This window comes from Balaenoptera borealis, assembly GCF_965194805.1.
Source record: "Balaenoptera borealis genome assembly, contig: HAP1_SCAFFOLD_296, whole genome shotgun sequence".
NCBI lineage: Eukaryota > Metazoa > Chordata > Mammalia > Artiodactyla > Balaenopteridae > Balaenoptera > Balaenoptera borealis.
In genome coordinates, this window is record NW_028123886.1 from 571,262 (window position 1) to 578,794 (window position 7,533).

The following is a 7,533-nucleotide window of genomic DNA, read 5'->3' on the forward strand; positions in this document are numbered from 1 at the left end:
TTGAGGAAATAATCCTCTTTGTGACAAGTGCAATGAGAACCACAAAGTCTAACTCTCACAACTTTATTCTTAGGAGGAACAATCCAATGCTAATCTTGCCAAATTCCGCAAGCTCCAGCACGAGCTGGAGGAGGCCAAGGAACGGGCTGACATTGCCGAGTCCCAGGTCAACAAGCTGCGGGTGAAGAGCCGGGAGATTCACACGCAAGTCAGTGCAGAGTGAACACATCTGCCTGATGCTGCCAAGGGGCTGAAGAAATGCACAACATGTGCTATTTTGGGTCACTTGCTTTGTGATGTTTTTCTCCTCATGTTGAATAAATAAAAACTACAGTGAACTGATAAACTGAACCAGACTCATTTACTTCCAAAATTACTTATTCTCAAACACAGTTCTCACCTAGCTATTATTATTCTAACATTATATATGGCTTTGTGGAACATTCAATATCTGTACCTCCCTCACCACCCCGCATCCCCTTTCCCATCTCCAGCTCCACCACACACACACACACAATTATCTTTTACTGGACTTAATTTTATTAAGTCTCTCTAGACTGTTACAAATGACTAAGGAAACCACTCACTGAGGTTACGCCTTCAGACAGGACACACTCATGCACCCACTCCACAGGTGGTTACTGAGCATCTACTATGCGCCGGGCCCTGCTCTCAGTACTATGGGAATAGCAGTGAACAAAGCATAGTTCCCTCCCTCTGGGAACTTATATTCTGCAAGGAAAGAAAGGCAGTCAACAAATAAGAAGCTGTGTCTACTATATTTAAAATAGATAATCAACAAGAACCTAGTGTATAGCACAGGGAACTCGGCTCAGTATTCTGTAATAACCTAAACGGGAAAAGAATTTGAAAAAGAATGGATACTTGTATGGGTATAAATGAATCACTCTGCTGTACACCTGTAACTAACACATCATTGTTAATCAACTACACTCCAACATAAAATTTTTGTAAAAAGATCTACAAAAAAAATAAGAAGCTGCGTAATGTGTCAGGTAAGTGCTCATGAGAAATAAAAAAAGTAAGAGGGAGGCAGTTAGTACTATGTAGAGAGGAGTCAAGCAAGGCCTCTCTAAGAAAAACACATTTGAGCTGAGACCTGAAGGAAGCAAGAGTATTCCAGGCAGAGGGAACAAAAGAAAATGCAAAGGCCCTGAGGCAGGGGCAGTTTGGCATGTCCCAGGGACAGGAAGGAGGCCAGCAGGGTTAGAGGAGAATGAGCAAGATAGTTACGGCATAAGAGAGGAACCTGGGACCCCAGGGATCATGTAGGGCTTCAGGGCCACCTGAGGACTTTTTTCTTCACTCAGAGTGAGATGGGAAATCTTTGGAGTGTTTTGAGCAGAGGAGTGATATTAACACACATTTTAAAAGAATCACTCTGGGGACTTCCCTGGTGGCGCAGTGGTTGAGAATCTGCCTGCCAATGCAGGGGACACGGGTTCGAGCCCTGGTCCTGGAAGATCCCACATGCCGCGGAGCAACTAAGCCCATGCACCACAATTACTAAGCCTGTGCACTAGAGCCTGCAAGCCACAACTACTGAGCCCGCATGCTGCAACTACTGAAGCCCTCACACCTAGGGCCCGTGCTCCACAACAAGAGAAGCCACCGCAATGAGAAGCCTCTGCACCGCAAGGGAGAGTAGCCCCCTCTCGCCTCAACTACAGAAAGCCCGTGCGCAGCAAAGAAGACCCAACACAGCCAAAATGAATAAATAAATAAGTCTTAAAAAAAAAAAAAGAATCACTCTGCTGCATTGAGAATACACTGAAGGGGGCAGAGGTCGAAACTGTGAGACCAGTTAGGAGCCTACTGCAAAATAAAAGATAAAAAATGACAGTGGCTTAGACCAGAGAGATAGGCACTGGGAGATGACGAGAAGCAGATGGATTCTAGATGTACTGTGAAGGTAGCGCACATAGGGTTTTCTGACAGATTGGATGGATGAGTGGGTGAGAGAGAGAGAGAGAGAGAGAGAGAAAGGACTTATGAAAAGAGGAAGGATAAAACAAGATAGATTTAGTGCAGTATAAACATGAGGAGTTTGGTATCTAGAAAGAGAGGAAGCAGTAGAACAAAAATGCAATCTAGACAAAAATTGTACTTTATGCACTCCTGTCCCTCTTCCACCTTCTACCATCCACACTCCCTTGCCTCTCAACCCCTATCAGCCTCACTCCTTTACAGTATAAACTGCACAGGCCTCAATCGCAAAAATGTCTAAAATTAATAACAGTTTAAAACAAAAAAATTCAAAATACTCTCCTAAATTAAATTTTGGATCAAAGAGGAAACCACAAGTAGAATCACAAAAACTTCTAGAAGTAAACGTAAGAGTAAATCTTTGTGACCTTGGTTTACACAAAGATTTCTTAGATGCCAACACCAAAAGCACAAGCCATGAGAGAAAAAATTGATAAACTGCATTTCATCAAAATTCAGTTTCTGCACTTTGAAAAACACTGTTAAACAGAATGAAAGGACAAGCCACCGACTGAGAAAAAGTATTTGCAAATTATACCCCTGATAAAGGACTTGTGTCTAGAATACATACAGAAATCTATATCTTCACTAAAAAGAAAACAAATCACCCAATTTTTAAAGAGCCAAAAGATTTAAACAAACATTTCACCAAAGAAGATATACACAGAGCACATGAAAAATGCTCATCATGAATCATTAGGGGACTAATAATTAAAACATAATGAGATATCACAACACACCTATTACAATGACTAAAAGTCCAAGTGTTGGCCAAGAGGTGGAGGTACTGGACCTCTCACACCAGCTAGTGGTCATGTAAAACAGCATAACCATTTTGGAAAATAGTTTGGCAGCCTCTTAAAAAGTTAAGAAATTACCCATTTGTTCCAGTCGTTCCACTTCTAGGTATTTACTCAAGAGAAATGAAAACGTATGTCCACACAAATATTCACAGCATATGTATCTGTAATAGCCCCAAACTGAAAACCACCCAAATGGCCATTAACAGGTGAATGGATAAACACATTGTGGTAAATCCATATAATGTAATACTACAAAGTGATAAAAATAAACTATTGGGCTTCCCTGGTGGCGCAGTGGTTAAGAATCCGCCTGCCAATGTAGGGGACACGGGTTCGAGCCCTGGTCCAGGAAGATCCCACATGCCGTGGAGCAACTAAGTCCATGCACCACAACTACTGAGCCTGCGCTCTAGAGCCCGAGAGCCACAACTACTGAAGCCCACGCACCTAGAGCCCGTGCTCCACAACAAGAGAAGCCACCGCAATGAGAAGCCCGCACACCGCAACGAAGAGTAGCCTCAGCTCGCCGCAACCAGAGAAAAGCCCACCCACGGCAACGAAGACCAAACGCAGCCAGAAACAATAAATAAATAAAATAATAAAATAAATAATTTTTTTTTAAAAAATGATAAAAATAAACTATTAACACACACAAAAACATGGATGGATCTCAAAATAATAATGCTGATGGAAAGTAGCCAGACCAAAAAAGTGTAGACTCTATTATTCCATTTATATAAAATTCTAGGGGAAAAAAATGAATCTATAGTGACTGAAAGCTGACTAGTGGTTGCCTAGGGATAGAGAGGCAGGATTTATGGGAGGCACAGAAGGACAGTAGGATGTATTACAAAGGACCAGGAGGAAACTTTGCGGGTGATGGACATGTTCATTATCTTGATTCAGATGATGGTGTCACAGTGTATACATATGTCGAGACTCTTTAAATATGTACAGTTCGTTATACATCAATTATATCCCCATAAAGCTGTTAAAATTTTTCATTGGGGGAAATACTACAATTATAGTGCTTTGGGAAAATAATAATTAGGATACTGTATGTCCAACTTTAAAGCCAGAGTTATAATTTTTGATAGGAATTACATTAAATCTATTTACCAGTTTGGGGAAAATTAGCTTACTTACTATGTTGATTCTTCCAATTCGTGAATAAAGTATGTTTTTCCATTTATTCAGATCCTCTTCAATTTCTGTTTTCCTTGTTTTACAGTTTCCAGCATACAAGTCCTGTACATGTTTTGTTAGATTTACACCTAAATTCTTTTTCTTTCTTTTTGTTTTTAAGTAATTGTAAATTGTATTGTACTTCTTGTTTTTGTTTTTGTTTTTTTTTTTTGGCTGCATTGGGCCTTTGTTGCTGCACGCAGGCTTTCTCTAGTTGCAGCGAGCGTGGGCTGCTCTTCATTGCGATGCGCAGGCTTCTCACTGCGGTGGCTTCTCTTGTTGTGGAGCACGGGCTCTAGGCACACGGGCTTCAGTAGTTGTGGCTCTCGGGCTCTAGAGCATAGGCTCAGTTGTTGTGGTACACGGGCTTAGTTGCTCCACAGCATGTGGGATCTTCCCAGACCAGGGATCAAACCTGTGTCCCCTGCATTGGCAGACAGATTTTTAACCACTGCGCCACCAGGGAAGTCCCTGTATTTCTAATTTTGGTGTCCACATGTTCACTGCTAGCATACAGCCTAAAGAAATACAACTGATTTTTGTATGTTTATGTTATACCCTGAAACCCTACTGAACTCACTTCATAGTTCTGAGTTTGGGGGGAAATTCTTTGGGATTTTCTACATCAACAATCATGTACCTCAGAAAACAACCACTTAAGGTGAATCGAAATTAATTAAAATGAAGTCCAAAATTACACAGTAAATTGTGGGGAAAAAGTCTGATTGGGATTTTATCATAAAAATCAAGCCAGAACTACTGAAATAAATTTATTTTCTCTTATACTTCACAAGATTTACGTTACAACTGCATCTCTGTTAATTCTTAGAACAAAGAATGAATCAATGTTGGAGTTGGGAGGAAAGGAACATCCTTCTCACAATCTTGTATGATGTGGCACCCTTTATGTTTAACTTTTGCAATGCAATCATAAAGAATGTCCTTTTTTGCAAAAACTGTATGATGTCTTCATTGATATTTTAAGGGTCTTCCTAATCCTTTGATCCTAAACTCACTCCCTTGAAGCACTTATTGGATCATCATTGTCCATGTTCAGAGTTTTATAATTATTAACTAGTTCAGTGTTGCTGCATCACCCTGGCCAGTGGCTTTGCAAAATTCAAGCAGGTTTCTAATACCACTTTCATCAACTTCATTAAATTCTGAAAATTTTGCAGTATTTGCCATTTTATTTTGCAGTCATGTTGCACTGACTATTGCATATTTACAACACCTGATAATCAGTATGCTCATGTACTAGGGAATAACAAAACTGACTCCATATCAGATCTGTTTCTTTTACTTTAACCTTTGTACTTTGTTTTTGCTACAACTTAATGTTGCCTATAGCCTGAAATATACAGGATAGCCAATTCTCAAGGCTCTGGCCTTTACAGGTGTAACACTTTTCCATTCATAGAGAGATAAAAAGTTGCAAAACAGAGAATAACGTTTGTCTTGTTGGAGGTTTACAGGAACACCATGACCTGACCTAAGTGGACAGCTACAAGAACAAAGGATTCCGACACCAAGTTTGCAACAGCTAACAACACACCCTCCCCTTTTAGTATAAAAAAAGCCTGAATTCTACCTCAGGGAAGATGGTTCTAGCCCATCTTACCTGAGGACCCTAGCCCACCATCTTCTCGGTCTGCTGGCTTTCCGAATAAAGTCACTATTCCTTGCCCCAACCACTCGTCTCTCGATTTGTTGACCTGTTGTGCGGCAAGCAATATGAGCTTGGGCTCTGTAACGATCATTAGAGAATACTTATTGTTTTCTTACGCCACATCACTACTGTGGAGACTCTAATAACAGGCATTGTACTACTGCAAACCTTAAAACAGTCATACCCTTTGCCCAGAAAGTCTATTCTATAAATATCGTCAAGATATGCATAAACATATGCACACATATGTTTACAGGAATATTTAAAAGAAAAAAACAAAAATTAGCGCACCCTAAGCGCCCCAAAATAGAAAACTGAGTACAGTCATATGATGGAACGATATGTAACTATTAAAAATCATGATGTAGAAGAAGAGTTAATATCATGGTAAAATTTCCCATAATCTGTTAAGTTGCAAAGGCAGAATACAAAACCATGCTTACAGGCTGATACCCTAATTGTGTATTTGTTTAAAGCACGTGTTTAAAAAAAAAAAAACAAACCTGTGTGTGTATTTACAAACATAAAAAAAAGTGTAAAAGGACTTAACCCAAATTCCGGTAGAGATTACTTCTATGCTAAAATCTTAGGAGTGATTTAAATTTTCCCTTCAGTATGTTTGATTATGTTTTTCAATCTTTCTACAATGTGTACCTCACTTTGGGAATTTTTTCAAAGGCTCGTATTTTTTAAATACAATAAATAAAAGGAACGTGCTTCTTAAGAGGACTTCATACCCAATTCTCATCAAAGACATGGGTATAACTGACAAGAGAAAGGTGAAGAGGAGAGGGTCATTTGATGGACGAGACCATTAGCACAACTACTAAAAGCTGTTGCCTTTCAGCCAAGTTTTCCATAAGCATTACCATTCCAGGGCTAACACAGCAGCTGTCGGTGAGCAAACTTAAATTCTGCCTCCTGGCTGTGACAGAGGTTTGGGCACATGTTACATTGACACCAGTGTCCCCAGGCACCTTCACTGCGGACTTAGTCGGTCCCATTTTCCTAAGTGGGAAGCTGAAGAATCAGCTGTGGGCAGATGCAAAGAACCTTACTTCCTTAAGGATGGAATTTACCAGCCTGATTCCTCCATCCTGGCTCCAAGCACCACCAAGATGCTGCTTCCGGAGCCCACGAGAGAAAAAGAAAGCCTCTTCGCTGATGAAGGAGAAAAACATTCCCCTTGGGGAACACACCCAAAACAGGGCTTTTCTTATATTATAGTAGCCTGACCTTCCCAAGAGGGCGGGCTATTTTCTCAGCTCCTCACAGAAACAACGGCTTATGGCTCTCTCTCGGGGAAACTGAGGTACAACACAGGGGGAGCCCTCAAATTATGAAAAATGTTGTTAAGAGGATGGATGGGAAAGGTGGTATCTTTGGAGCAACAGAATCATATTTTTTTCCGGTATATTCTGAAAAATAATTCTATTGATACCCACAGTTTTTAGTACCCAAAAATGGATTTGGCCCTATATATTACATAAGTACATGTATATGCAATGTAATAAAACGCCTACAAACGTACTGAAAAACTTCAAATGGAATTTGGCGACTTGAGACTTTTCAGAAATTTCCTTGCGGCCCAGTCACGTCAAGAGCCGGGGGTTCGAATTCCCTCGCCACTTCCGGCTTCACACCCTCCCACCACACGCACAGTTAAGCTCTGGAATCGCGGAGCTGACGAGAAACGCCTGCCTCTCTCACAAACTCCAAACGTACACTCACCGGCCAGGGCTCCTCACCGTCTCCAGGCTCGTCCCAACCCTGGTGGAATCACTTCCAGCCTTTCTTTCCCCGGTGGCGCACTCCTCCCATGATGCCCTGGGGCGCACCCCTCCCATGATGCCCCGGGGCACACCCCTC